The sequence below is a fragment of the Varanus komodoensis genome, unplaced genomic scaffold (genome assembly GCF_004798865.1).
Source record: "Varanus komodoensis strain SLA01 unplaced genomic scaffold, ASM479886v1 scaffold8, whole genome shotgun sequence".
Classification (NCBI taxonomy): Eukaryota; Metazoa; Chordata; class Lepidosauria; order Squamata; family Varanidae; genus Varanus; species Varanus komodoensis.
The window spans coordinates 30,917,688-30,940,787 of record NW_025336481.1 but is presented as its reverse complement, the minus strand read 5'-3'; the positions used below and the strand labels follow the sequence as shown (position 1 = coordinate 30,940,787).

Sequence of the window (23,100 nt, the reverse complement as noted above, 5' to 3'; positions counted from 1 at the left end):
CACCAACCTTTTTGCACCACATACAGTACTCAAGTTGTTTCCTTCCACTGAAAATTATCTAACATTTTCTACATTTGTTGACTGAACAGTAATTCGCATCCTATACAGCACTTTGCAAAAGCATTTACAAACACACACTTTGAAATTTCCTATTTTTCATTGTGTTAAAATAGAACTGAAATGGATTTACTTGACATTGTTACCACTTGATGTATACAAGCTTCTCAGCACCCTGAAGGTGTTTTTCCTTTATTTGTGGCACAGAAGTCAAGTAAACAAAAACAAAACAAAAACTTGTTGATTGTATAAGTATTCCCTCCCTTTGCTGTGACATGCCTAAATTAGCCCTGCTGCAACCCACTGCCTCTAGAAAGCAGTGCAAGTAATTAAAAATCCACTTGTGTGCAATTCCAGTGTCACATGATCTCATATTAGATGCATCTGTTTCAGGAAGGTCCCATAGTCTGTTGGCGAGTATATCTTTTTTTAAAAAGCATCATGAAGAGAGCATGGAGCTCTCAAAATCACTCTGGGATAAAATTGTGCAGAAGCACCAATCAAGGTTGGGTTATTAAAAAAATACCAAACTATGAACTTCACCCAGAACATTTATAATGTGAGCTGCACAGAGAGCCCAGATATGAGCTATTGTAGCAGCATATAAATTCATTATATAAACACCAGTAGGTCCATTACTACAGAATGGAAAAAATATAGTTCAATCATGAACAGCCTACAGAAGGCTGTACATCAAAACTCAGTGACTAAGGACAATATTAGTCAGAAAAGCAAGCAGGACACCAATAATCACTCTGAAGGAGCTGCATAAATTTCTTGCATACATTTTAACAAATCTGCAACAATTAATGTAAACAAAATGCATACCTATAAGTATATGAAAATTCAGCTATCAATAAAACACATGCATAAACTTCAAGAAAGGCAGGCTAAGCATCTGTATGTTTCTCATATCACAGCTATCATCTAAATGCCACTTCTGAATGTTGAAAGCATCATTTGATCTTCAATCAATTGGGTTATAGGTGGTGGGCATTTTCCTTCCAGTGTTGCAGAATCAGTCTTTTAGCTGTAATAAGGGTGTGGAAAATCCATTTATGTTGACCTTACTTTAACTTTCTTGCAACAGCTAAAAGAGAGCATGTGTATCAGTAAATATTAAGAAGCATTCCAACACAAAGTTTATCTGTATTATGATTTCCTCCCCAAAAGCAGCAACTATGAGTAAGAGACACATTAGCAATATTTCAACTCCAACATTAGCAGACTTAGATAAGCCTTTATTTAGCATGGAAGTTTTTGTAGAATAAGGTAGAATCTAAGATTCGCTGATGTTTCTGCCACAGACAAAAAAATACAAATCCACTGATAGGGTAAAATAAAGCAATCCTACTCCCTATTCCATTCTTGTTTAACATTCTTTGTATTATATTTATTAATAAGAAGTATTTATAAACCTGAATTGTGGGTTAATGAATCGGTAGCCTTCAAACGTACTTCTACTAGCAAAGGAGACTCTGAAGCTATAAAAGCAGCAGGGTTAATCAAGGAGTCTAACAAGTGTTGTAATTACAAATATTGTCATTCTGCCATGGCAGGCAAACCATATTTAGCAAGCAAAGCAGAAAACTAAAAATCATCAACAATATCCAAAGTAAAAGTCAACTTATTCCCTCCAAGTCCACAAAATGAACATTTTCTTGGTAGTTTTTAAAACCGTATTACCCATTTACAGTCAATTTACCATGAGAAAATGGATCAAGCTGTAACTGATATGTTATTTTTATACTACACTTCTCTAGATAAATTCCATTCATTTAGTGTACCTAATGCTGTCTATTTGGAGAGAGGATCCGGATATAAAGATTCCAAAATGGACTAAAGTAGATGATCTAATTGGACTGGAAAAGAGCAAAATTTAGCACTAGTCAACAAATAAGCCCTATTATATTGAGCAAGATCTGGAAAGCCAAACCTGCTTTTTTTACATGGAAGTAACATCCTTTTGGAAGAAATAACAGAGAAATAATTATTCTAAATCTAAACTATCAAAAACACTATCTGATAGAGTTGGATTTCCAAGCACATTAAGAGGATCACTTTACACTTGAACAGCAAAAATTCACTAGGTTATTTATTCCTTCTCCTCCTCCTCTTGGCAAAGGGAATATTTGCAAAGTCTCCCTTCATAACAAATCTGGCATGCGTTTGACACCTATCTGCAGGCTACATAGTTTACTGGAGAATGTCTGAACAGAAAAAAATGCAAAACCTATTGTCTCAGAACTACAGAGCAGGTTGCCTTCACTTCCACATCTTCCAGCTGCAGTTTATAAAAACTCCTGTGTTTTACCCCAATAAGCAATCCTTTTGCTTGAGTTAAACCAAAAAAGTGTCTTCTGAACCATTTAAGTATATTGCTGTATTTACAACACAAGAAACGAGCATGCAGATCAAGCTATAATAATGAGAAGCAGAAAAGAACACAAGGACTCCCCTACTAGATTAGAACAAGGAGCTGTGTAGCCCAGCACTTTGATGAGCCGCTGCTGAAAACAAATGTTCCTGGGCAGCTCATAAGCAATGCAAAAGGAACACCCATAGCTACTAATATTTGTCCCCAGTATCTGGCATATTGCTTCTGAAAATGAAGTCCTCATTTAGGCTAACCCAATATTTTGTAGAGGTGCAGCATCGCTTCCTCTGATAGCACAGAATTCTTTCAAAACTTGCATATAAGCGAGAGCCATACCTCTAGGCCTTTCTTGAGCAATCTGAGCATATTTTAGACAAACTCAAAGAATCTGAATAACGTTTGATCCAGTTTGTTCCTTAAAATATGTAGCTGTGGGCAAACTAGTTAGCAACTTGTAAAATTCTTTCCTAGAAGAAACTGAATTCCACTGACAAAATAATATGCTGGGCTCCTGCAGAAGCAATACCAGATTTCTCTGGTATTGCCAAAGAGATCAAGAGGAGACTGGGAGATAGCACTCTTTCCTCAAGTGCAAGTACTTTCCACACTGATCAAGACTTACTACAGCATCAATGCTAGGGTTCCTTCTTTGTCTGGATGTCTACTGATGACTGTTCATCGTGGTAATAAAAATTCTGGTGAAATGCTTAAACATGTTTTAAGACTTTCTTACCCCACCATTCAGTTTATTACAAAATCTGAGGCAGTCTACAATTTTTAAAAAAATAAGACTAAAAATAACGAAGTAGTTTGAAAACATCAGCAGACAACAGCAGTATGGGAACTAAACGCTTTGCAGCCTAACAGTCATTAATTTGAGTCTACACGAGCCTCTCCGGGGATAATGAGCCTAACCAAGCCTATGCCACAGTCGCTCCTCAGTAACCACCTGACTATCCAGAGGGAATCTGGAAAAGACCTTTAGAGGATGATTTTAAAATCAAGTTTATGTGGAAGAAAGTGGTCTACAAGGATTAAGAGATTACCAGTATTCCAGTATGATGCAATGATGTTTGATTGGGAAATCTGGGTTCTAGCTCTGAACCTCCCTGGGTGACTTTGTACCAGTCCCTGACTCTCATCCTACTCTACTTCACAAGGTTGTTGTGAGGATAATAGAAGAGAGACAGAGGACCACCATGTAAACTACCCTGGATTGGTTACATGTGGGGGAATGGCGAGATATAAATGTAATGATAAATAATCTACACAAAAATTATTAATTCAATTCCCCTGAAATAATGCATGCTAAGACCCAATAAGTGGCCAGTAAACAGGGTAGGACTAACCCTAACACTAGATACAACTTAAGATTTCAAACTAGTATCAAGCAGATACATAAAAGTAACAAAATATAACAGCAGCACCGACAAAAGTTCGTATAGTCAAGGCTATGGTTTTCCCAGTTGCAATGTATGGCTGTGAAAGCTGGTCCATAAGGAAGGCAGAGCGCAGAAGAATTGAGGCCTTTGAATTGTGGTGCTGGAGGAGACTCCTGCAAGTCCCTTGGACTGCAAGGACATCAAATCAGTCAGTCTTAGAGGAGATCAACCCTGACTGCTCTTGAGAAGGCCAGATACTGAAGATGAAACTCAAATACTTTGGCCACCTAATGAGAAGGAAGGACTCCCTGGAGAAGAGCCTAATGCTGGGAACAATTGATGGGAAAAGAAGGAGGGGATGGCAGAGGATGAGGTGGATAAATGGAGTCACTGAAGCAGTCAGTGTGAGCGTAAGTGGACTCTGGGGGATGGTAGAGGACAGGAAGGCCTGGAAGAATGTTGTCCATGGGGTTGCAATGGGTCTGATGCGATTTCGCAATTAACAACAACAGTAACAGCAGAAGACAGTAAATCTTAAACGAAAATACAAGGAACAGGAACAGGACAGTAGGAAGCAAATGGTAGGCACCACTGCCCTGAAGCTTATAAATTGCTGATTAACAACTAGCTTTGTACAATGCTTCCTTTCAGAAGTTTTCTTCCATATGCTGTCCAGGCAAGTTTGTTACCAAAATTGTCTCCTTCCACTTCTTTCATCTCTAGCAAGTACATGTGGGTACGCAGGAAAGCAGGGAGGTATAATACTAGGCAGCAACATAGACACTGATTTTTTCAAGTCTTCATTTCACACTTACAAACTAAAGCTCTTAGATTGCCAAGAGCTGGTAACAAGCCTCCTGGCTACTACATCAACATGCATAGTTTGAACAATATTACTGCAGGACATGTGATAATTATGTTTAAATTATGTATTTTGATACAGCTGTCCCCAAGCTGCTGTCCATTCACAATGACATCATATCAAATCATGTGTGAAACAATGCAAACATCTTTCACCTTGCAAACATCCAAAGCTTCAGAAAGTATAAGCCAACCAGTTCCCAAACAATGTACAAAGAAGAGGCAGGGCAGGGGGAGTTAGTAAGAAATTGTACCAATTTGCCTAGCTGATCTGAACTGAATTTATTCGCTAGGTAGAAGCGTACAGCCACAGCCTTCATTTCTCATGACTTTCCAAGGACAGCTGAGATTGAACTGATAAAACATTTGCTTTCACTTTGATTAGATACAGTATGGTGACTAAGAACATCCTGGACAGCTGGACGTTTGCTGGCAAAAACGTGCATTCAGAGTCTTGTTTGTTTGCTGAAGGAAAAACACAGATAGCAACAGAAGTGGACACTTCATTACCATTTGGTTCAAAAAACCTCAGCAGCTAACAGTAGCAGAGGGCAGAAGCCTGGATAAGGGACACACACGCACATGCACTTGCTACTTGTTAGAAGCTGCACTGACAGCCAAGGTGCTACTGCTGAATGCCAGGTCAGTCAGGTCTTCCAAGATCTAACAAGATCTTCCTCAGCTCTAATTTAATTGTGGAATTGTACGTGAGAGGGCTGACCTGGTATGACACCTGGGTGGGTGAAATGGGGAAGGTCATGCCCTTTCAGTTGTGCATTTATGAGGACTTAGTACAGCACCAACACCAAATTAAGGGTTGGGTAGGAAGGGCGTTACTATGGATTACAGGAATTCTATCACCCTTTCTAGGTTTCCTACTTATTCAAGTGCTTGTTCTCAGCACATGTACCTTGTATTGGGTACCCAGGACAGATCAGGGACTCTGCTGTTGTATTACTCACCAGGGGACCCCAGTCAAGCAACTCGACTCCAAAGTCTGACTCAAGTTGCGTCAGGGTCAGCAATTTCACTTGGACTCAACTTGGGAGCAATGAGTGAGTGACTTGACTCAAGATTTCTACATTTTTTACAACTAGGTCACTTCAGGGCTTACTGTGCAGCAGGATATCCTGTAAGGCAGGCACAAAAACAGCAGAGGTGGTGAGAGGAAGGGACTTTCAAGGGCGAAGTTGCCATAAAGGAAAGGCAAGGCAAGGCTTCAGCTCTTCTTTTTGGCACAAGGGAAGTTGTGTGAGTTTTGTACAAACAAATCATGGCTGAAGTAAAGGACTTCAATGCATCACTGAGAGAAGTGCAGATGGGAACCATTGGAGGGATTACAATTCTTCCATCCCCCCACAGTCCACCATCACCTCCCTTTTTTCTGTTGAATTTGGCTCTTGAGACTTGACTCAAAAATTTCTTGCAATGACTTAAGACTCAACTTGGACTTGAAAGTAAAAAGACTTGGCCTAAGTCTTGGAGTAAAGGACATCACTGCTACTCACCTCAAAACCCATCAGTTGCCCAGTCTGAGCTGACAGAGGTGGTCTCAGATTTTATATTGAAAATCTCTAGAAAGATGGTTTCTGGAGGATCTCAGCACACAAATGTTGCAGGATCCCGGGCAGCTAGGAATCCATGGCTACCATGACAACCATGAGGTTGCTTCATCATGTCATCCACCCAGAGGCACACACTTTATTTAGTTTCTTTTAAAACTGGGCAGGAGAATGGTGAGCTGAAAGAAGGGGATAAATATTTATCCCATTGTCATGAGTGGATTACTTTTTGTTGAGGTAACTTCCTCAGCAGGCTTTTCCCTTTGCGAGACTGAGGAACCTACTGAAATGGTCTCTCCACAGATTCCAAAGGCTCAGGGGGATTTTCCTACAGGCATGAGTTCCTGCTGATGCCCAGGTCACTGGAATGCAGAAATTACTCAGCCAGTTGATATGATTGCATCTAAGTGACCTCTCATCCTACATAAAGTAGATCCTGACCTGAGGGCAATTAAGGAAGAGAAGGCTAGAAAACAAGCAGAGGAAGACCAATGCCAAATCTGATTTCACAGGTTAGAGCTCATAAGTGAGCCTAACACTGTGGTAGTAAGAATGGCACAAAAGGAAGCTTTATGCACCACTATTTCATCAGTGTCACCAATACAACTATTTCAAGTAGTTTATACCTGCTACAATCTGGCACAGGGAGAAAAATGGTGGAACCCTTATAGCAATGGTGGCAAACCTATGGCACGCATGCCACAGTGGGCATGCAGAGCCCTCTCTGTCGGCACACGAGCCAAGTTGTCCAGACATCACCCCAGCAGCCGAGCATCGGATCACAGTGTACATAGCGCCATGCACATGCTTGAAAAAGGAGTAGTGGCACCAGGCAATGACGTAACATGCTGCAACTCATTAGCCGCAACTCGTCCAAGCTTTCGCATGGCCAGTCAGTGCACTGCCAAGTGTGTGTGTGTGTGTGTGTGTGCGCGCGCGCGCATTTGCTTGGACAGGCTGTGAGGTGTTTTTTCTAAACTAAAACCTCAGTTTTCAGGTTTTATTGCAGTGTTGGCACTTTCCGATAAGTAAGTGGGTTTTGGGTTGCAGTTTGGGCACTCGGTCTCTAAAAGGTTCACCATCACTGGGTTAGGGTTACAAAAATGAGGTGTCCTGGCATGATTTTGATGTTTAAAATGGGCAGAAATGATAAGCTGTGCAAAAAAAGCTACTCAAGGAAGGCTTTTTCAAAATCGTCCTATTTTCAGTGGAACTTTAGCCCTATATTAGGGTTAGGGGTGTGCACCAGGGTAGGGTTAGGGCAGTGGTGGTGAACCTATGGCATGTGTGCCACAGTGGGCACACTGAGCCCTCTCTGTCGGCATGTGACTCAAGTCACCCCAGCATTGCCGCAGCAGCCAAGCATCAGATAACAGCGCACATAGGGGCCATGCGCATGCTTGGAAAGGAGTAGCGGCACCAGGCTATGACATCACCAGCCGCATCTCATTAGCTGCAACTTGCCCAAGCTTTCGTAAGGCCAGTCAGTGCGCTCCCAAGGATGTATTTGCTTGGACTGGCTGTGAGGTGTTTTTTCTAAACTAAAACCTCAGTTTTCAGGTTTTATTGCCATGTTGGCACTTTGTGATAAATAAGTGGGTTTTCGGTTGCAGTTTGGGCACTTGGTCTCTAAAAGGTTCGCCATCACTGCCTTACAGTATGCTGTGACCAATTTGAATGACTTTGTCTTCAAAATACCATGAACTGGGCATCACAATTAACGCAATTCCATTAGTAGAAGTTCCGAGAGTATCATCCAGTCCAGTTTCATTAAGTTTCAGTTGTTGAACTGTGAGAATTAATAAATTTGAATAAATGACTATTTAAGTAAAATATATAAATACCATGGTAATTTGAGTTGTTTTTATAAAGGTTTATCAGACTGGTTTTATTGGTGCTAGCTGCCAGACAGTTTTATTTAAAAGCTTGTTTTAAAATGGTTGTTTAAAATGGTTTTATTAAGTGAATATTTGGTTTTTTTATTGTTTTATTCTACTGATTTATCATGCATGATTTTTACTGAAGTATTTGTTGTCATTGCATGTAATGTAAGTCACCCAGAGAGCCTTACGGCTATGAGGTGCAGCATACAAGGGCAATAAATAAATACTATTCTGCCATTACATTGCTGTCTCATAGTTCAAATGACTCTAACTGTAAATGATTCAGAATCTGAATGCTAAAGTCAAGATAATATCACTCCAAAGTTTGAATGATGCTTCTACATTCGAACTGCATGTGCTGTGAAAAAATGCAGTCACTACATAAATGTTATCTGTTGTGCATCTAAGTCAGCGGTCCCCAAACTTTTTCAATAGGGGGCCAGTTGAAAGGTTGCGGTGACAGTCACAGACTGGTGAGATGAGGGTGCCTGGAGGAGCAGGCCAGTGAGGTGCCGTTGGGCGCGTGCAAGGAGGCATCAGGCGTGTGCGAGGCGGCGGCGGGCAGGTGCAGTGGTGGCTCACTTGCTCGAAGATCTCCCAGTGAGTCCAAAACCATTTCCGAGTGAGCAAGCCACCACCTCCCCACCCGTGCTGCGAGGCCGCAGCGAATGCGTGTGCGGGCGGCAGGCAGCGGCACAGGCCAGATGGATGGCCATGGTGGGCCGGATCCGTCCCGCGGGCCGTAGTTTGAGGACCCATGGTCCAAGTTGTCTCTCACTGTGAAACATCTCTTGTGTAACACTCATGCTGTATAATAAATGCCATTTTCATCTTGTTACATAGCACATATTTATGTATTTTATTGTTTTCAGGTTTAAATTAATAATTTTGGCATATAATTGTGATTTTTTTTACCTTAAATCATGCGTATTTGCTGTTTAAGTTTATCAAAATGGGTATTGTTTAGGGTCTGGGAACGGATTAATTCACTTTCCATTATTTCTAATGGGAAAAATTGATTCAAACTTCGAACAATTCAGAGTTTGAACGGCCCCTGAAATGAATTAAATTTGAAGTATGGGGCACCACTGTACTCTTCAATCTGCAATCCACGTTCATTTCAATGTGCTGGAATTATCATTCAAAGACCTAAAAAGCTTGAGGCCAGGTTACCTGAAGGATCATCTCTTGCCCTATAAACTGTCCAGACCCTAAGACTATCCTCAGAAGTCTGACTCCAAGAGCTCCTGCCAAAGACAGATACTTACTAAGAAATGTCCTTTTCTGTTATGGCAACCAATTATGGAATGAGCTTCCCAGAGAGATCCCCCTGGTGCCATCGTTATTTGCTTTTCGGTGCCAGGCCAAGACCTTTTTATTTAAATGTTATTTTAATTAACTGTTAAATTATTTATTGCTTTTATTAATTGCCTGGATGTATCCAATTTTTATATTTTTGTATATTGTTATTTATCTGTTGGAAGCTGCCCTGAGGCTTATGTGAATGGGGCGGCATACAAGCATTCCAAATAAATAAATAAGCTTTCAAAAGAGGCTAACCTGAAACATATGTTGGGTTTTTCAGGCACCAGTTGATTGCAAGTACTCTAGTCTTCCAAGTTCTGTTTTAAATTTATTTATTTATTTATGGTATTTTTGCCCCATCTAAAACCCAGTGGGTCTTTGGACAGCTTACAATTCAAATCTCTTAGTGCATTTTAAATCTTTGCATTGCTACTGTTTTTTTTTTTTTTTTCCTTTTACACTGTAGTTTTAAACCTTTTATGCTTATACTGAGCGTAATGTTGCATTATGTTTTTAATTACTGTGAACATTCAGAAAGCCTCATCTCCTGTTTGGTATATAAATGTAATAAGCACATAATCACATACTGTCTGAACAAGCCAAGATATCTGAAACTATATTTGTTTGTTTGTTCATTCGTTCATTCATTTATATGCTACCTACTACCGTAGTCTCAAGGTGACTTACAATAAAGATAAAAACACATAAAATACATATATATAGATAAGAACACATGTGCAATAAAATAAAACTTCATTATCAACATTTAAAACCTAACCTAGTGTAGTACATCAGCAACTAAAATCTTAAACTTCAGGATAAAATGAAGATATGTAAAATTAGATTAGGACAATGAATGCAGGAATCCAGTGGTGCTACTATTAAGCAAGTTTCTGGCAAACTGAAACATAACTCTGCTTGTGAAAAGAGAGAGAAGAAAAATGATGCTTACATATTGACTCTATCAGGCAGAATTTTAAGCAGAGTGGCAGATTTTAAAATCAGATTTAATCTTTATTTTATCTCTAAGCTTCAGGAAAAACTATTAATGGAAAATTCCTAAGCCCTTTACAAATACTACAATCATCTTTAGGAACCTATTAGCTAACTTCGATAATTAACTGATTACCTTAGGGTTTGTCCTCATTAAAAAGAAATCTGTCTAAGCCAATGCTGGCTTCTGTCACCAAAATAGGGAGGCAATTCTTATCAATTTCCCTTTTTTCTGCAGTCCCATGCACTACCTCCCATGACGCATACTGTTTGAAAGGGTCCCTTCTGGAGGTAATTTTAAGCGGACAGAGGGATAATTGGCTCTTTCTGATGGAAGCCACTGCTGGATCAAAGAGCCTTTCATCAGCAGAGAGACACTACTGGATTCAGCCCAGTGTCAAAATCCAAACCATATGCAAAAATGAATTTGTACAAGAAAACTTGCCTGCTTTCGAATAGTAAAGAAAGTCAAATTAATCACACGTGGGAAAAATTCTAAAGAATTATCTTTAAAAGCTAAATGAAAAAAATCAAACTTCAACTTGGTATGCAGTGAAGAGTTTAAAAGGTGCACAGCGCCTAAAAGAAACAAGGCAGCAATGAGAGAAAGAACACATTGAATTGGGCAATGATAAATAGATGTTGATACACTGAAGGACATGTGACTCATAGGTACTTGGCCTTTAAACCTTTGGACAGTAACATAAAGGGACTATATACCTGAAGACTTCTCTTTTCATACAAAAATATTGAAAACAATTTTATTTTAGAAATAGCCATGCTAAAGAATCCTACAACAGTTATGTGGTCTTTGAAGTTACAGAACCCAAAACAGGCAAAGTAGTACCCCTTTGGGTGCAATTCTATGCAAATTTAGACAGAAAAGTGAGCAGCATCTCCTAGCCAGTCACACTAACTGCCAAATATTAGGAACTGCAGGATTTTTTTCTGTCTAAACATGTATAGGGTTGCATCTTTACTAGATCAACCTGTACTGTGTGCTTTTAGTTAAACAGAATAATGAGGCATGAAGGAAAACATCTAGATCTCAAAGATTTTAAATTATGGTCAACTGCAAATGTAAGGTGTCATTAATCACTTTAAAGTAGCCTGTTCATGTCACTATCTAAGAAGATCAAATATGTGTGTGTAATTTACTCATTTTCATGCTGCTTGTATACCTTTTGGATGGCAGAAAAGGAAAATGAACTAGATCAGATCAGAAACAGTAATCAGTCCCACAAAGGGTAGTGTGCATCAACAATAATGCACCACCAGAAGCTTCTCCCATTTCCATAGTTATCAACAAGGGAAAAGTTAAGAGTGACCTACAGAATTCTAACACTCTTGGCTTGCTAACCTAATCTCATTGCTACCAATTCTTCCAAGGATCACTGCTCCTACTAGTTCTCATCTCCACACTCCCATTAAACCCCCTTTCATCTCATTTCTTTAATCACTACTTATGCCCAGAAACAAGGTTCTGGTTAGGTTCTCAAACAGAAGATTACAATGAACCCCTAGGATTACTGCTTCAGTCTCCTCTGAGGGAAACACATTTCAAATTGGCAATACTACTAGGTAAGAGATGCCTAACTAAGGAATCCATACAAGTAGAAACCTGCTAATTACAACAATTGACACATGCGATTACATGCATTTGCCAGTACCTTGGCAATCCAGATGCTGGATCCACCACTAAAATGCTTCCTCCTGTCCCTGCAGGGAGTACAGAAGAGAAGCTCAGCCAACTAGGCAGTATCAATAGGGAAAACAAACATTATAAACAATTAAATCACTAGCATTAACCAAAGTGTACTGCTAAACATGGGCTGGAGTTCAACCAAAGAAAGGAGGAGCCAGCCTTCCAATTACTATTGCAGACCATGTCCAGGAATTCCACTCTATCATCTAATCCCCCTACTTATCTTCAGTACCTCAAATGTTTTACAATTCACACATTCATGGTCTTCCAGAGATGGAGAATGAAGGGTGCATTAATGTAGTCGAGGAAGGCCAATATTTTAAGTATTATAATAATTAATATTTTAGTTTCTACACCACTTTCAGGGTGGTTTAATACAAATACAATTAATAGAACATTAACAAGAATTAAAAATAAATTTTAAAAAGTATGCCCAGCTTAGTCTGTGCCTACCTATGACATTACTTTAAAAAACTAATGCATACTCTGAATCACTGCCTATCTGGAAGCAAGTTCCATAGAAAGTAATGGGATTTGCTCTCAAGTTAATTTCTGCAGAATCAACAACACGCATGCATAATGACATACAAATGCATAAACAAATACATCTCTACATAATAAACAAGCTGACTATTGTCAGACAGGAAAGAAATGACATACAGGAGAGTCATACTGACTCAGTAAACAACTAAGCATTCTAGTTATCATTGCACCAGATTGAGTAACTAGGAAGAGAAAATCAAGTACTGCAAAATAAATGCCAAGCTATATGCCTGGCAATTATATCAGATATTGGCAATGACAGCAACAAGAAGTTGTACTCTTTCTTTACAACTGACTTGGCTTGGGCTATGCCCTTGCTTAAACCTTTTCCTGCACCTTTCAAATTTTCCAATTTCTTTCATGCTTATGTCACAGGCCCTCTAGAAAGAGGCAGGACAGCTAATACATTCATGTTAGAGCTGGAAGAGTACTGACAGAGAAAAGTTGTTAGTTGTATGCAACAACAACAAAACAGAAACCTATGCTAAAGTTAAAGATAGAATGTTACAAATTCAAATTATGCCTGGCACATTAACCTACACTCTGGAGCAATACTTGAGGAACCAAAAAGCTTTGTAAATGCAAAGCTTATGTGAACAGACAGGGGACTGAGCAGGCTGCATCACTGCTGCTACCATGGGCCACGACAGGGTTAACTTAGTAGCATTATTCTCATCATCCTCATCACCACCAGCAAAGTGAGGCTCTTTCTGTCAGTCATTACTAGTGAGTCCTATCATAACCATGGCAGGGGACGGCTCCCTCACTCCCCTCATCAAAGCTGCCAGAACTGAGTGACGTGCCCAAGGTCACGCAACGCACCGCGTGCGCCAAGACCACCCGAGCAGCTCGGCCGAGGGAAGGTTCCTGCATGCCTTCTCCACCCCGCGCCCCGTCACCCGGCGCCAGCGGGACAAGGACTACGACACTGCTGACTTGGGCCACACCGCCTCCCCTCCGCTGCAGACGGGCGGCTGTTGCAGCGCGCTGCCCGCCTTACCTTTCACCTCTCTTCCCAAGGGTCCTCGGGGAAAGGGGCGGAGTGACCCTCCGTCCCCAAGTCCGCCGCCACCTCCGGAAAGGGGGCAGGTCCAGGGCGAGAAGATGCTTGAGGAGAAGCCAGACTTTAGGAGTCCAGCGGAGCCCCCGCTCGCTCCTACAGAAGCTGGGCGCGCGCCCGCTCCCCTGGGCGCGCGCGCGTCCCTTCACTCTCTCTCAGTGCCGTTGCCGTTCAGAGTCGCCGCTTGATTTTCTCATCAACTGCCGCCCTCGCCCTCCTCGTCGTCCCGCTGCTGCTTCTTTTGCCTGCTGCTCGGGTGGGGGGGGGGGAGGCTGCTCGTGCGCAACCACGCCCTTCTGGGGAAGTCACGTGACGGGGATCCTCGCCCGGTGCTGAGGTAGCCGCCTAGACGCCGCCCTCGTTTTTATGGTGTGACTGGGACGAGCTCCGAGCAGAGGGCCTCTAGCTTGGGTTCCGGGGTGAAGGGCCCATCCCACTGCTTCCCCAGTGTGCGGCCGCGGCCCGAACTCGGCAGCTGTCTTCTCCCCCCGACACATTCCCCCCCCCTTGTCTGACATTTCCCTAGGGCCGAGCAGTGCAGCTCGGCACTTCTGGGGATGCCAGGGAGCTCGGGGGACCTGCTCGATAGATAAAGCAGCAATATAAGGAATAATGCTTCCCCGCTACAGTAGTTGGAGATGGCAGGCCGCGCATTTAGAGATTGTGCTGCAGTCTGCGCAGGAGAGCGTTTGCTCATCCGCCTTTGGAACCGTTGCCTGTACAAAAGGAAAGTCCCCTCTTCTGTAGCATGCTGTGAAGTTGTGAAAGAAACGGAGACACTGCTGTATTTTTTCCTATCCATCTCGCTTCCCTCTCTGCTCTTTTAAAACATTTTTATCTAAGATCTAACTGGTGGCCCTCCAGACGCTTTGGTCTACAACCCCACTAGCTCTAGTCAGCATAGCAAATAGTAAGGAATCATGGGAGCTGCAGATTAAAAACATCTGGAGGTTTCCAGTTGCCTGGCCTTGAAAATAAGGCATGCTTCCCCAATCTTCATGGGTCTTGCTGCCTGGGGAATGTGTTGCATCCAACGCACTGGGAGGATACCAGTTTGTATTATTAGAAGAGGAGTTTTAGTAACATATTTAGCACCTAAAATTAGCTTACTTGATCAAAATATCTGGTTCTAAGTACAGATACTAGAAGAACACAAACTCCAAATGTGCAGTATCCAGCTAGTTGCTACTTACTATGCACCAGAGAAAACATAACCAGCTTTCTTTGTACTTCGTTGAATTACTTGAAATTGCACTGTTGAATTTTTTCCTAGAAATTCTAGTCAAAACACCAAGGCCATCTGTCAGACATCCACACTCACGTTGTGAGCATCCTGTTTTGATATGTGATTTCTTTTCCTTTAGGCTTTTATGTAGCTTAATCAATGGCTAAGAGTTGTAAGTGTTCAAGACTGCAAAGAGTTTAGGTGCACCTACCTTGATAGGATTGGACTCTACATTAGCATTGCTGACTGATGTCTAGCAGCGACTGAATGTACACACACTTGGTGGAGACAGAAAGTTTGGCAGATTAAATGTAACCAGTAATGGAGAAATAAGCTGGGTTTTTATTATATGGCTGCTCTGAAATGGTGGGAGGAGCTTCAAGTTTATGCTGCTGCTGCTGTTACTTAACTTGAGAATCAATGTATACTACTTTTACTATTGACAACAAGCCTGAAAAATTAAGTGCCACCCTAATTTGAAAGTATTGTGCTTATGTACATATTTTGATTAGTGCTTCCGGTAATATGCCTTAAGGAAAGAAAAAATTGTGAATGGATGGAACAGCTACACTGCTGTTTCTCACTGCTCCTAAGTGTTACAGGTCACCCTTAATTTCTGGTACGTTGAGGGCAGTAACCTGTAACCGTTGAGAGAAGCTCCATACCAAATTAGAAAGGCATATGAGAACCTTCAGCCATCAGAGCAGGAAAAGGCAATTTCAGAGAGTCCAGGGGCAAATTTTGTTTTTTTGGTGCCAGCTGGGGGCTCCACACCCTACTTCACCACCAAAATTGCCAGAACACTGCCAAATTGCTTCTGAATTTTGGTGGAATAATTGGAAGACCTATAAGAGCACAATTTGCTGTTAAACAAGGTCTGTGTAGGGAAACAAGTGTTGCCACTTGTTTTAAAAGGGAAATGTGTCTTGCCATTACTGCACTGCTGAAAATAGGTTGTGCAGCGGCAGCAATTTGGCAGGTGTCAAGGGAGCACAAAGCAGACCAGTGGTGCGTGGGTTTCTCATTGCTGTTTTATATGAATTCAGGCTAAGTACATCCCAAGCAGAACTGCATGAATGCAAGCAGCTTTGCTGGTGAGCCTATTCTGATTTACTGTAGCAACAATACATTAAAACAACTGCCTATGAAAGTGTGAAAGCAGGACTTACAGCTGAACCTTAAGAAAACAAAAATTATAACTATAGCAGAATTACAACTTTAATGTCAACAATCAAAGATATCAAAGAAGAGTGACACTTGGAGGGTGGCAATGAAGGAACTAGAAAAGATCATCAAGTGTAAGGAAGTTTCACTGGAGAACAAGGCCAATATAATCCACACTATTGTATTCCCAGTCACTCCATAATGGTATGAAAACTGGACACTGAGGAAAGCAGATAAGAAGGAAATTGATGCATTCAAAATATGGTGCTCATGCAGAATCTTGTGAATACTCTGGTCTTTCAGATAAACAAGTGGGTCCCAGATCATGAGTCAAGCAATGATGTTCCTTAGAGGCAAAAATGGCAAAACGGAGACTGTCCATACTTTGGGCACAACATGAGAAGGCAATACTCATTGAAGAAGACACTCATGCTAGGGAGCATCAAAAGTAAAAGAAGAAAAGGAAGACCAAGTATGAGATAAATTGACTCAATAAAGGAAGCCACAGTCATGAACGTACAAGAGCTGAGCAGGGCTGTCGAGGACAAAGCATTTTGGAGGGGATTCATTCATATGGTTGCTATAAGTCAGAGACAACTTGATGGCACATAGCATAGCATTTACAGACTACAAATCTTGCTTCCAAGTGGCGCTCATGGAAGTGCTCAGCCAGAAAGATTTTATGTTGATTTTTAGCCTTCCTGTCTGAGAGGAGAGATTATTGGCCAGTTCAGCTTTATTTAGGGCACAATTGATTGTGTACATGGGCGGGGGGTGGGGGGTAGTCTGAAAACTTCCAGCATACTCCAGCTAGCTTGGGATTTGTGAGCTTTTTTCTTCTGTCTAAGCAGAACCAGCATGATGTGATGCTTAGTGTTCTGGACTGGGGACCTGGGAGATCCAGCTTGCACTTAAAAAGCAAGCGAGAATTGGTAAGTCATGTCAAGGTTTTTGCTACTCCTTTTCATGACCAGTAGATAATGCGTCTGGCTTTTTTCAGGTTGAAGGGCCATAGCCCAAAGAATCAGAAGGCACTGGGCCAATTCACAAGATCACAGCAGCCTAATATGTCTTATTGAACCATTGTAGGTTGTTGTACATTGCAATGGTTATTTTGATTATTCATGGGTGGGTGCTGTGGCTTATCATGCTGTGCCATCCTGGTGAGAATGTCTTACATGAGGGTTAAACATCCCTTGCATTACCCTAAAAGAGCCCATAGGTTATTTAAACCCTGCATAAGCCACCTTTGCTGGCTTCCTACAACACAATAAGCCATGGCAATCACATGCTATGGCTTGAATATTTGAAAGGGCAGCTAACACATCCACAATTCACTGACCAGGTTTGTTGAACATGCTAAACCATTTGGGGTGGGTGGGCTTGGTACATTGTCTAAATCCACTTCTCAGATATGGTTGATGAACCACCCCAGGTAGCCCTGGCTTGTTCTTGGATTTAGGAAACTCACCATGGCCTTGTATGCTCTCTGAACCTGGATGACACACTAAGCCATGGTCAAGCTGAAAGGCTGTAGAGTGGGAAAATAGGGTTGCTAGTCTGGTCAAGAGTTTGCAAGTAATGATAGCCCAAGCAGCACTTTGCTCAGCTGTCATTGTTCCCTACCCCTATGCTTCTGCTAATGCTCAGAGAGCTGGACTACTCATAAACAAATGGATGAAAACAGGAAAACAGATGTCAGCTGCTGAATGTCCTTTTTTGGCAGCTGTCAGCCACTCTCCTCCCGGTTCCTGCTGTGTCTCCTGGGATACAGCTGCGATGACTGAGGGGGGAAGAGGAGAGAGGCAGTTCCTTAGGATCCCTGCTACGCCAAGTCCTTAGGCACAACAGGGACTCCAAACAGTTTTATCTCTATATATCTGTCCTGTACTTAAGCCATGGTAGGCTGCAGTGATTATGCCTACTCAGTGATTATGCAACTATTCACTTACCTTCCTTAACAGTCACTTCCTTTTTCTCTGGTGAGAAAGTAGATGGAAGAATATAGAGATTAAAATATGGAAAGGTCACAAACCTGCCCTCCCATAAAATTCCATGAATTAGTTTTTGACATGGCACGAAAAAGACCTAACCTGAAAAGTCAAACACCTCTAATTTACCCTTCATCATGAAGTGTACATATTATTTTACACAACAGAAAACAAAGCCTTGATTATGTAAGTTGGTGACTTCCTCCTGGAGGTATTATCTCCCTTTTGTTGTCACGGACTTCACTAGGAACTAAAGTTGCTTGGTACCTATAGGCAAAAATAATAAAAAGCAGAACTGTGTTAAGTGTTTTTGCCTTTGAAGATAGGGCTTCTAGTTCAGGAACATTTTCAATACGTGTGTTCTGCTTTGTTTCAATGATGCATAGACTCCATTAACTTTGACATCTATTATTGACATTATAATTCTGTTTCTTGAAATGCGACTAAAAGAAAGAAGTAAGATTCTACTTTCAGTTCCTTTCCATTTTAATTCTGCCACTATAAGCTGCTCTAAATGACAGTTACAGAAATCTCAGGAATCAGAAATTAAATGGTCCCCAAATATAAGATTTGCTTTTTAAGAATTATAAAAAGATTTAAATGTAATTATTTTAGAGGCTTCTTACTCAGAAACAGGTCTGCTAATTCCCTGTTTTTAACATATTCCTACTTGTGAGCTAGAGATGAAGAGAAGAATCGGGCATTCCACCCGAGTGTCCCATCACACAGGTTTTTTTCTTGCTTATCCCCTTGATGGAATTGGAATTCTGCTTTCTGAGGCAAGTAGGAGGGGAAGGTATACTGGATGTATGCATATAGAAAATGTTACAAGTACTAACTTGTGAACTCGTAAGAGTGTAGAGCAGGGGTCCTCAAACTTTTTCAATAGGGGACCAGTTGAAAGGCGGCAGCGACTGGCACGGGCCGTGAGGCGAGGGTAGCTGGGCACGTGGGCTGGTGAGGCAGAGTCGGGTGAAATGAGGCGGTGTCGGGCGCACGGCTCGCCTGCTCAGAGGTCTCCCAGCGAGTCCAAAACCATCTCTGAGTGAGCAAGCCACCACCTCCCCACCTGGGTGGATAGGAGAGCGCGCGCGCGGGCAGCGAGCAGCCGGTGGCGGCACAGGCTGGATAAATGGGCATGGGGGGCCAGATTTGTCCCACGGGCCGTAGTTTGAGGACCCATGGTCTAGATGAATGGAGTTGTTTTCTATGTATGTTGTGCTGGATATTATTGTAGATGTTGTCCACAGCTCTTCCATTTGCACTTGTCCAAGCCAGGATAACTTGTCCTTAGATGAAAAGCCTGAGATAATTAAATCTGGGAGCCTTTCTGGCTCCAGTGTTGCCCCAGAAATTCTCAGCAGGGTCAGCATCAAGGATAGGCACGGCTGGGAACCTGAGCCAGGGAGCAGTGCTAAAGTCCCCTGGACTTGCTTCTGCTCCACAGCCTTATAGCCTGCTTGTTAATCTGCCTCTTGCTAAGGCCCAGACTACACCAGTGGTGAGAAGAAGGAACAGTTGATGCCACTATCTGCTTGGAAGCACATTCTGATGGACACATGGCTCTGACTAAGGGAGCAGCAATCTTATGGTCCCCAAACACTGTTGAGGGGCCATAGAATACTGGTGATCTCCCCTCAGAGGTCAGAAACTGCACCCTAACTTTGGAAAGGTGAATATAAGATCCATCCCCTCCAGTGCCCCATCACAGAAAGAACAGTGTCAGCTGTCCTCTAAGCTTAGAAAAGTAACCTTGTGGGGAGGGGGTATTCTTGTGGGCAGGAAAGGGAGGAGCCTAGAGAGGACAAGATATGAGCTACCCTCAGCCTTTGCCACCTTCCATCCTTCCCCTCATCATCTAAAAAAGCCCATCTAGTGAAATTGTAGGACAGAAAGATGGGACACAAGAAGCTTAATGTTATTTCTAAACCAGATGTAGTGTTATGTTTGAAGAAGGCCAGAAGATTATGAAAGGGTGATGTGGTCCATGCAGGTGATGGGGCATTTACGAGGGGGGACCCAAAAACCCCAAGAATTTATTTATTTAAAAAATTGTATATTTATTTATTTTTATTCATGCATTTATTTTTACATGTTCAAACTTGACTCACCTTCCAAGTACTCTTCGTTTGATGCAATACACCTAAGAAGACGTCTTTCCCACTGCTCAAAACAGCCTTTTAGTGCTTCCACCATTGTTTCACCTCTTCCACATCAGCAAAACATTTCCTTTTGAGGATTTTTTTTCATCTGGGGAAACAAAAAAAGTTGCACGGGGCAAGATTGGGTGAACAGGGAGGGGAGGGCACAAAGGTCATGCCATTTTGGGTCAAAAACTGCTGAACATTCAACTGAACGAAATTTCACCAAAATTTTCGTTGGCTGTGTAAATCAGCCATCATGAAATAGGCAAACATGTTGAAAGAGTGTCCCAAAAAACCTCACTGAAGCCAAATGCAGCCTCTCACAACAACCCAGCAGGGTACACTGATGCAGATGGGTTCCTAGAACACTCACCTAGTGGAGGAAGCCTGTACTACAAGGGGCCCGCCCTACAGGAGATAATCCCTGGGGTTTTTCAGTCTCCCCGCCTCATACGATCTATAAAATTCATGCCATGTTCTTGCTTTTATAAGGAGAGCTTTATGCCCATTCTAGAAAATGGAACAGGAAGTACAACATGCTTTGGTATAGGCAGGTGTGGTACAAGGCCTGAGCAGGAGTACAGATTTTGTATTTGTGTTTAATTGGAACCTTCAGATTTTTGTCCTTACATAGGCAACATTTCCCACTATTAAGGGCTTATTATGCCAGCCTGGTACTATGCAAACGTTTCAACAATTTTATTTGACTAGGAAATGAGTATAAATTCATCATTGTATAGCTGTGTGTCAATAGTGTGTACAACCTTAGAGCTGTATAGCAGATTATTACCTTTAGTATATCATATATAAGGATTCTTACTTCTGTATTTAGTTGCTACAAACATACTGAATCATAAGGAAATGAATAGTATTCTATAATGTAGCCTTCATTCTATGTGCTCCTGAAAGCAGCTCTTAATACCATTATGTTCGTTCGTTTGTTTAGTTGCAAAGTCATGCCCGACCCATCACGACCCCATGGACCTTTCTCCAGGCTCTCCTGTCCTCCACCACCCCTTGGAGTACGCCCAAGCCCACACCCACTGTCCCAGTGACTCCATCCAGCCTCCTCATTCTCTGCTGTCCCTTTCTCCTTTTGCCAATACTATTATACCACTTTTAAAAATTCAGTGGCTCAACACCTTAATTGTTTCATAAGCAGTATTCAATTTTGGCACTCTATTGGTTGTGACAGGTTTGCTCAAATAATGCTAGTATTCTATTGTCCACTATGAAAGGAAAGTCCTCCAAATATCCTTCAATTTTAGCTGCAAATATAAAATAAAACCTTCTCCATGAGGAACTAGCAACATTTACCTTGGCTCCTTCCTTTTATCCTACTCAAATTCAGTTAGCTTTCAGAAATCACTTCCACCTACTCATGCAGTCTTGTTAATGCTACACGACATTTCCATCAGATTATATTTAGCTTTTGCAGCAGGTTATTAATTTGAAAACCTTGATGAGAAGAAGTGCTTGGCAGCAAAGTTACACAGAGTTCATCTGGTTCTCCTGCTGTTCTCCTGCTGAGCTGCAATGCTTATGCCTCAACACCAGTTTTATCAGAATTTAATCCCAGTGATCTACTGGGTTGAAAAGGGATTTATGATGATATAAATGTTGGTATCATTCAGGACCTAAAGCACATTCATTTTGATAATAGTGAGCTGTGGGTTATACAATGTACTTCATTAGGTTTGATAAAGATGGAGTTTGTTGCACTGTTAAGTTTAAATTTCTCTGAACCAAAACATAGCAACAGCTAGAAAGATAGCTGTGTCAGTGAACTTGCTAATTTCAAGAGCCAAATAAATCAATGATATTAGATTCAGAGTACTTCTATTTTTGCCTCATGTGTGGGAGAAATCTTGCAGTTACACAGCCTCAAAGGGCCTAGACATATGTATGTATGTATGTATGTATGTTCAGGAAAGTTTATTCCATATTTATTTTTCAAGAGGGATAGCTTTCCAGTATATTCCATGCTTAACAGTTTATGCTACCATATCTTCAGTGGCACTCAGAGGCAGGGTTGTTGAATGTCTTACAGCTCAAGAGCTGAATGTGCAGGGTTGTATTCCAGTGGTAGACTGAGCCAAAGCCAGCAGGGATGGGGCTAAGACACAAAATACATCAGAATATTTTAGTTTACTCTTACTGCCAGTAACCAATCCTCAAGAGAGACATTTTAACCTTTTTGCCCAGGAGATGCACAAAATCTGAGATTGGCAGGAGGGAAAGGGGTGGGGCCTGGGAAGGAGGCACAGCTATCTGGGGAACCCTAGAGAGGCAGATTAGGATGCCCAACTTCAGCATATGCAAACTTATTTATTTACAACATTTGTACAACAGCTGCTCAATATCTAAATATATTCTGGCACTGTGAACAATGAAAAGCTAAAAGAATAAGACACTATATTAAAATATGTCTGTAAAAATAAACTCTTGTTGGTCACCCAAGGAAGGTTTCTTGAAATACAGATGTTTTCAGGGGATACTAGAAGCAATACGATGTTGATGTTTACCTGACCTCCAGTGGAAGGGAGTTCCAGAGAAATGGAGTCACCACAGTGAAGCCTATGAGTGGACAGCAACCAGGCCAGAGGTCCACATGGAACCATTATGCACATTCCATGCAATGACTATAGTGGCCTCAGGGGAAGATGGTCAAATATGGATAACAGGAGAGGGTGGTTCTTTAGAGCTTTAAAAGTAACAGCCAGAATGCTTAATTGGGCCTGGGAAACAAACAGGTACCAGCCAAGTAGATTTAAAACTGGTGTTATATATTTCTGGTAGCCTGCATTGTCCCATATTTTAGTGGCCATTCTAACTTAATTGTAAATTC

General features: G+C 41.7%; 1 protein-coding gene across 4 annotated transcripts in view; it reads right to left on the bottom strand.

The window, feature by feature from the left end:
* Positions 1 to 13,956, bottom strand: part of OSBPL8 (oxysterol binding protein like 8) — a 92,152-nt gene extending 78,196 nt beyond the window's left edge. Inside the window, exons 1-2 of one of the 4 annotated variants that reach the window (XM_044454815.1) lie at positions 13,669 to 13,956; positions 12,091 to 12,139 (exon numbers count right to left, since the gene is read on the bottom strand). The gene's annotated coding sequence lies outside the window, so the exon portion shown is untranslated. The remainder of the gene's footprint in view (positions 1 to 12,090; positions 12,140 to 13,668) is intronic. The other 3 variants (XM_044454819.1, XM_044454814.1, XM_044454820.1) reach the window with 3 other exon arrangements.
* Positions 13,957 to 23,100: the final 9,144 nt, after the last annotated feature.